Here is a 7,541-nt window from a genome sequence, read left to right on the forward strand (position 1 = left end):
TTCATGTAAAAATCAGCTGTGACCCAGGTCTGTTTCTTCTTGGCCTCCCTTCAGTCACTTTGAAACAATCGCACTCCAACTTTGTGACAAATTATTGCTTTTAGCTAGAAAATGCATTTTAATCAATTGGATTAAGGATAAAACAACAAATATCACACAATGGTATAGAGAGATATTTAGGGTCCTCCCACATGAAAGGACTAGTGCAGTTCTTAAGGGTAATGAGAAACATTTCATTGATATGTGGTCTCCTGTGCTAAGCTATTTACCTAAAGAGCTGACTCAACTTGTGATGAGAGGTCAGAATCCTAGAAAGAGGAAGGCCTCACCAGGCCTTAACTAATTAATATCCTCCTTTTATACTAGTATAAATCCTTTCTCTTTCTTCGATCACCCAGCTAGACATGACTGTATTGATGTCAGGCTTTAAATATGTCTCATAATATGTGCCAATTACTGAGGACATGATTTAACGTGAATGTGACATTGTACAATGGCTTCCTTTTATTTATTTATGTATTTATTTTTCCTTTGATGTCATTGTTGTTTTTGTTTCTGTTCCTTGTCCCGTACACATGTAAGATGACTGGCGGCACAGTGTACAGTTTTCTCTTTTTTCTGTTCGTGAAAATGCAAAACTAATAAAAATGTAAAAAAAAACAACAACAAAAAAAACAAGTGGAAGACCAAAATGGTGACCTAGAAGAACACGGCCACCACTTTCGGGATCAGTATGAACCAGGCCCTAATTGGCATCAATGAGGCACTGAATCAGTTGCTTGTCTTCAAAAATATCTTCTTTGTTGGATCTGCACATAATAAGCCAGGCGACTTTGCTTTAGCAAAAGTTTGTTTGGCCTATTGCAAAAGCATCTATTAGGCATTTAAATATTCATATTTCTGGAGGTTAAACATGAACACATACATCTGTATACCTGAGACGGAGATGCAATAAATCTGAGCATATTAGAGTAAGTATTTTAAGCAAACTCAGTCTCACCCACTTTATATTTACCCAAACATTGAAACTGACCCAGTTTAATATGACCCTCTGCATCACATATTCTCTGCAGCTTAAATATGTAGTATGATTTATTTGTCACCAGAACCAAAACCCACCAATTTAACTGTGATTTGTGTGTGAATTTGGTTAGGCATTTTTCCCATTCACAAATAGAAAAATGCAAATAGAAATATTTTGTTTTCACAAATATTTTCCCTAACCACAAATGTCATATAAACCATTAAACATAATCATCATAACAAGGCTACATATAGGAATCATCGCTGTGTATGTTACTGAAATTATAAGCAATAGGTTAGAATCAAGTAATAAATCACCTGCATCCAATATGGTGCCCTGTATAGCTACCTCAGTGTTAGGTAGGCTTTAATTTGTGTCTTTGTGTTAATGCTGTTTTCTGGCATAATTCCTTTTAATAGAAAAGAGCTCTTGAGCATCTTGAAAAATATCCAGCTGAACTTTTTCCCCACTATTCGAGTATTAGTATTGGAATGACAGGGCATTTTGGTAAAGGGCTCACTCGCTGCTGCTTATGCTGTGAAACACCACATTAAATCAAAAGGAGCCAGGTCATCTGGGCATTGCTGTCATGATCTTGGCACTGATGGTTTGTTTTTTTCCTTGGTCCTTGCTCTCCTGTCTAATTGGTTCTGTGGCTGATTAACACCGATCATTTCCACCTGGTTCCTCTGCTATTTATGTAGTGTGTTTGCCTGGATTACTGTTCAGTTCAAGGCTTTATAGAGTAGCCCAACAAAAGCCTTGTGATGGCTTAGAAAACTTGGCATTGAAATTGGAAAACCAACTCCAACCCTTAACACTAGAAGTCCCAGGGAATTTTTGTTTTCCTGCAAGCCCCCCTACCCTCTTCAAGTTAGTGTATTCACTCTACCTTGCTAACTGCCCTTGTTGAAATGCAAACCTGTGATATGACTACAGTAGCCCTTCTACATGAGACTGGATAAAGGCTGAAACAAACTGGCATCAGAACAAGAGCATGCTCCAAACACTTTTCATTACCTGCCCCTGCAACATCAGACCCTTTTGCAAGAATATATTGATAATTCATATCTAAATCTTTTACTTGGGCAAACCTATTGAGCAACCAGATTTCATACGGGTCCTAGTTCCTGAGCTCACAACAGGTCATAGCCATGCTTTTCCGACAAGACAAGGCAGAGCCCATTTATATTGTCCAACCACCAACAGACTCATTTATATCGCAAAGCTCACTATGTGAAAGAAAGAACAACTTCAAGAATAATTGTATTTTGTCTTGTCTCGCCTTTTCATGTCATTCAACATTTTAGCTTAGAAAATGACAAACAGTATGATTTCAGTATTGGAGTAACATTTATTTCACCCAAGGAAAAGCACAACATATGAAGCTACAATTGTCCCATTTAGCAGTTTTGACAAACCCAAGGTGCGTCCTTCCTGCATTTGTGACAGGTATGCTTTGTGCAGTGCACACAACGCTCAGTGCTGTGGTTCCTGGTGCAGAGATTGCACACCTGGCCTGCTCAAAAAATAGAGTTTAGCATATATTCTGAAAGTAAGAGTTGCAGTATGAAGTAGATGAGGTTATCTATGTATCCTACAAGTTTGTTGGCACTAAAATAATCTAAAGTGTAATTATTGGCTATTATATGCTTATAATAACAATGAAAAAATATCCAAAAATACAGTGTGGCCTATCTACCCAAAACAAGTGTTGTAATATGATCCAGATGACATTATCTATGTATCCTACAAGTCTGGTGGCACTACAATGATCTATAGTGTAGTCATTGCTAATTTTATACTTATTCTAACAATAAAATAGAGGTGCCATTTGTCATTTAGGCTTTGGGAAATTCCTCAAAAAAGTATTATTCTCGAATCCAATATATGTGGTATGAAACACATGAGATGAGATACACATTAAACGCATTTGATAATAATCAACCTGTCCTTGGTGATGCTTTCGAATATTTCTCTCTCAACTTGCAGACGGTTCCTAAGCATTTGCGGAGGAGCTCTGCATACAGTCCAATGTAATTCTCCCAGTGCCATGGGAGACTCCTTTTGAGGAAACTACGGTTGCAGCTCACTGTCTGCCTTGCTGTGATTGCGGAGAGGTGTCTGTTTTGTAGAATAAATCATCCGCCGATGAGTTATTAATCTGGAAAATCCGAATCTGTGAATGTATTGCCAACTTTACTGCAATCTCCTGATGCTGTCTGCACGGCTGCAGCGAAGGAGAGAGGAGAGATCGTGACTTGAGTTTTATTTGCCCCCTAGGAAATAGGGCAGATGGTCATAAATATTTGTGCTTTCCCTCTCTACAGTGTTCCAGCTTATGCAGCTATTTTCATTGTACAGATCATTTATCATCTGATCGCTGCGCAGGTGGCTGCACTGAAATAATTCTGGTGTTGGCGCGATAATGATGTAGACCTAGTTATAATTAATTACAAATATGATTTTTTCCCCCCCTGCTCTCAGGTAAAACACTCTCCAAGAGAGAGACTTGAGCTAAAACCGAAACTGAAAGGAGTGGAATGGGTTTTCCAACGACAGCGCTAATGGGGCATCTACATCTGAAAAGAGATTCATGAGTTGTGAAGTACTATTTGGGGGAACTGGAGACTGCTGAAAATTCTCATATTTCTGGGATTTCTAATGTTAACTTATATGTAAATCTTTAATTTGCATCCATTTCAAAACCATGCTTAAAGATACTGAGGAAAACTGTCCCAAGGCTTTTGCTAAAAGTTGAAAAACAGAAGTGATGTTTATGTCTTTTAAGATTTAGATATTATTTGTTTTGTTAAATGAAATTATGTCCTTCTGGCACATCTTGTCTAAAAAGTGTTTAATGTTGGTTCTACCGAATAGCCTTTGCTATTAAAAATAAACTACAAAAATAAAGGCAGAAAATGTTAGAACAATTACCAGCTGGCTGCATGTTTAAGAACTGCCCTCTATATACAGTACATTTGCTTCTGCCTGGCAGCATGTTCATCAATCCTTTTTGGCTTTGGTTCTATAAAAGAGTCTTTTCCAGAGAAACCTAATGGAAGAAATGAAAACAGTAAAGAGAAGCAGAATAATGCTCAACAGGAATGCCAAAACATCAATGGAGTAGTATTGAGTTTTTGATATCTTGTAAGACTCTGTCCTCAGATGGGCTGCTCCTTTATGCCTCATAACAAACTCAATCCAAAAAATGGCTCGGTCCAAAGGTTTCATTGGCTGATCTCTGTGAAGACTGGACAGCTCCTTCATCTTTTCTCTGTAGGAAGGTTCATAAAGAACCTCCTTCAGGGCATCCAGGAGGATGTCTTTATTCACAGTTGCAATGTCAAGGACTTTGGCCACTCCTCTTGATGCCATTCTGAAGAAGTTATCTTGCTGATCAAACATGAGAGGCAAACCAACCAGAGGGACTCCATGATAGATTGCCTCTTGCATTCCATTAGTGCCCCCATGAGCCACAAACACTTTAGTTTTGGGGTGACCCAGGAGATCATTTTGGGGTAACCAGTCCAAGAGTAAGGTATTGTTGCCAAGTGTGGATGGTTTCTTTCCTTTGTGTCTCCAGATCACCTTTTGAGGGAGCTCAGCAAAAGCTGCAGCAATGTCCTCAGTGAGGTCCTCAGGAAGCTGTCCCACCAATGTCCCCAATGTCATCACTATGACACCATGTTCTCCTGAACTCTGAACAAAATCCTCCAGTTCCTTGGGGAGAGGTTTGGAGGGTTTGCACTGGAACCCTGACATATACACAATGTTTGGCATTGTTGGTCGTGGAAACTCGAAGGTGAAGTCGTTTCTCATCAGCCAGATGTCAGCTGCTTGAAACAGCTCCATGTAATTTACGTCTTTACCAAAATGTTGATGGACAAAGGGTTTGTAGTTTGGTTCTGTAAAATACCAAACATGCACACATGAGATCAAATAAAATAGTACATTTTTGACCCTCTGCATGAATGTCATTCTATCGGTCAGCTCTGATCCTGGTATTGGGACATAGGAAAGAGGGGAAGGTGCAATGGCGTTATGTCCTTCTCCCTGAATAGTCCATCTGACATTAAAGACAAGTGGAAGACCTAAACGGTGTCCCAGAAGAACACCACCACCAACTGCAGGATCAGTGAGAACTAGGTCATATTTAGCATCAATAAGATACTGCATCAGTTGCTTATCTTCAAAAATAGCCTCTAGCATTTTAAGCTGTTGCTTATGCAACTGATTCATTTGTATCATAAGGTCATACTCTAGAGCTATCCGAGTCCAGAGAAAAGCACCATGGTGTCTCATGTGCAGGGTTCTTTTCACATATAATTCAAATTCTTCTTTATCAAAACCAGCAGAACAGTTGATTGTTATGGACTGGTAATGAGGGGAGTCTGGCTTAATGTACCAGGTATCTGATGGTTGAATAACGGTGACTTCGTGGCCTCTAGAGTGAAGCTCTTCTATGATGACATTCATGTTGACCCAATGGCTTCCATCTGTAGGAAACACTAGGACCTTCCCTCCTTCTACCAAGGATGAGGAGTAGAGCAACACTGCCAATCTCAGCAGGTTCAGTTGGTGCATCTTTGAAATTCTTTCTGATGGGAGAAAGGGAAATTAGTTTGACCCTCATAGTAAACATTTGGCATTAAATTGAGACTAGACACACACACAGCACAGTGTTTTCAAAAATCAACCAGTGGAAATGTGTACTATGAACAGTCTTTACAAAAGAACTTTTCAGTTCTGACGATATGTATTGGGCTATAATCTGGTTTCGTTCAGAAAAGCTGACATCTAGTGGGGTTCAGTTTCTTTTCACACAATAGGTATGAATTAAAGTACTGAAAAAGACATTTATTTTCTATTTTATTTTGTACATATTATATTTTCCGATTTGTACCTTTGAACATGCAGTTTGAGAACCCCTGCTTCAGAGCAAATACTTTAAAGTATGCACAAAATAAATGTTTCTTGGGGGGGTGGGGGGGTTGTTTTCAACGTTTTCAGAAAGCTGTGGGGCGTTTTTCTTCACTTTACATAACTTCAAGACCATGTGCAACTCAGTAACGGTTTCCTGATTACACAACAACAATGGGGAAATTCCTGTAAGTCTAAGTAGGTTTACATGGAAATTGAGTAAGTTGTTTCTCTAAGATTTCCCAGGTTTTTGTTGAAGTGTACATTTGCTCTGTAAGTGAAACAGTTGAAGTTACACTGTAGGGTTGATTTAAAAGTGGTCTTTGTGTTTAAAGGTAGCAAGAAAAGGTTTCAGCTGTATTATTTAGAAGCACATCTGAATTTGTCTGCTCTAGAACTGATTAAGATTGCTTTTTTAACACTCACCACTAACATGATTTTGTCATGAAAATAATGAAAACAAAATTAGGTCATATATAAGGTAAAGATTTAGGATGTGTATGTAAGCAACATTAAAGCTTTTCCCCCGCAAATGTTATAGCTTATATCATGCAATTTGAAAACTTTGCAAACTGGGACTGGATTTCATCCAGTTCACCCAAAAACATACAGCAATGTTCCGGCAAAGTCAAGTGTTCTCTAGTTTGAGCTTACTTTCAGTTTCAGCATTGCTTTCTTCCCGTAGAAAACATCTGGAAACCCTCAATCTGCCTCAGTGAAGCTATAGCACCCTATGTAACTTTTCAAAAATTAAGCAAAACGTCTGTCATGAATAATTGTTTTTTCTTCCACTAATCATTTCATTAATCATTGATCAGTTTCTAGTTCTTTGATGGTAAAACTCACCTGTAGAACCGCAGCCTGCAGATACCTCTCTGTGCTTCCAGTTTCCCTCTGAGCTAAGCCTTGAGTGAATTCAAGTTTGGACAGGCAGAGGTATTGGTTGGGTGCTGGCAGTGAGGAAAGTGGGCTGAAGTTGAAGACAAAGTAACCATAGAGAATCTCTTGTTTGCTCCTCTTACATCCTAACGTTTTTCTTTTTATTGAATTTTAAACGGCGATGTCAAATATTTATCGTGGCGGTTTCTGCTTTTGATTAGATTTAAAAACAGACTTTGATGATTAAATACATACTTGAGCACAACCACATTTGATTTTATATAAGTATGATTGTTACATGACTTTGTGAAATCCGTTGATCTGAAATAGACATTTAAAAATCCTAGAAATAAGAACTAATAGAACAACCTACCCTGAGTATTAAACCTTAACATTAGCCTACATTATAGTGACTCTTTTTAGGGAACAAAGTGGTGTAAACAGAGCATGACTTTTGAAAAGTGTCACTGTCTTACTTTCTGTTTAACTTTGATCGGTGTGTTTCATTGGTTTATTTCCTACTTTGTGTTTCTAGATTATTTTAGTTCTCAGGTGTTTCTGTTTTTGTCCTCTATTGCCCTCTTGTGTGTGTTCCTTTCCCCTTGGCTTCCTCGTTGTCTCCACTCACACCTGCTCCTTATCAGCTCGTTTGTCCGACCTTTGTTCAGTCAGCCATATATACTCTCCCTATGCTGTCACTCCTTGCTGGTTCCTT

At 38.6% G+C, this 7,541-nt stretch overlaps 1 pseudogene; it reads right to left on the minus strand.

Moving 5' to 3' along the window:
- Positions 1-2,456: 2,456 nt before the first annotated feature.
- On the minus strand, positions 2,457-5,628 carry LOC107091577 (annotated as a pseudogene).
- Between the last annotated feature and the right edge of the window lie 1,913 nt (positions 5,629-7,541).

The sequence above is a fragment of the Cyprinodon variegatus genome, unplaced genomic scaffold (genome assembly GCF_000732505.1).
Source record: "Cyprinodon variegatus isolate N-32 unplaced genomic scaffold, C_variegatus-1.0 Scaffold344, whole genome shotgun sequence".
Taxonomy (NCBI): domain Eukaryota; kingdom Metazoa; phylum Chordata; class Actinopteri; order Cyprinodontiformes; family Cyprinodontidae; genus Cyprinodon; species Cyprinodon variegatus.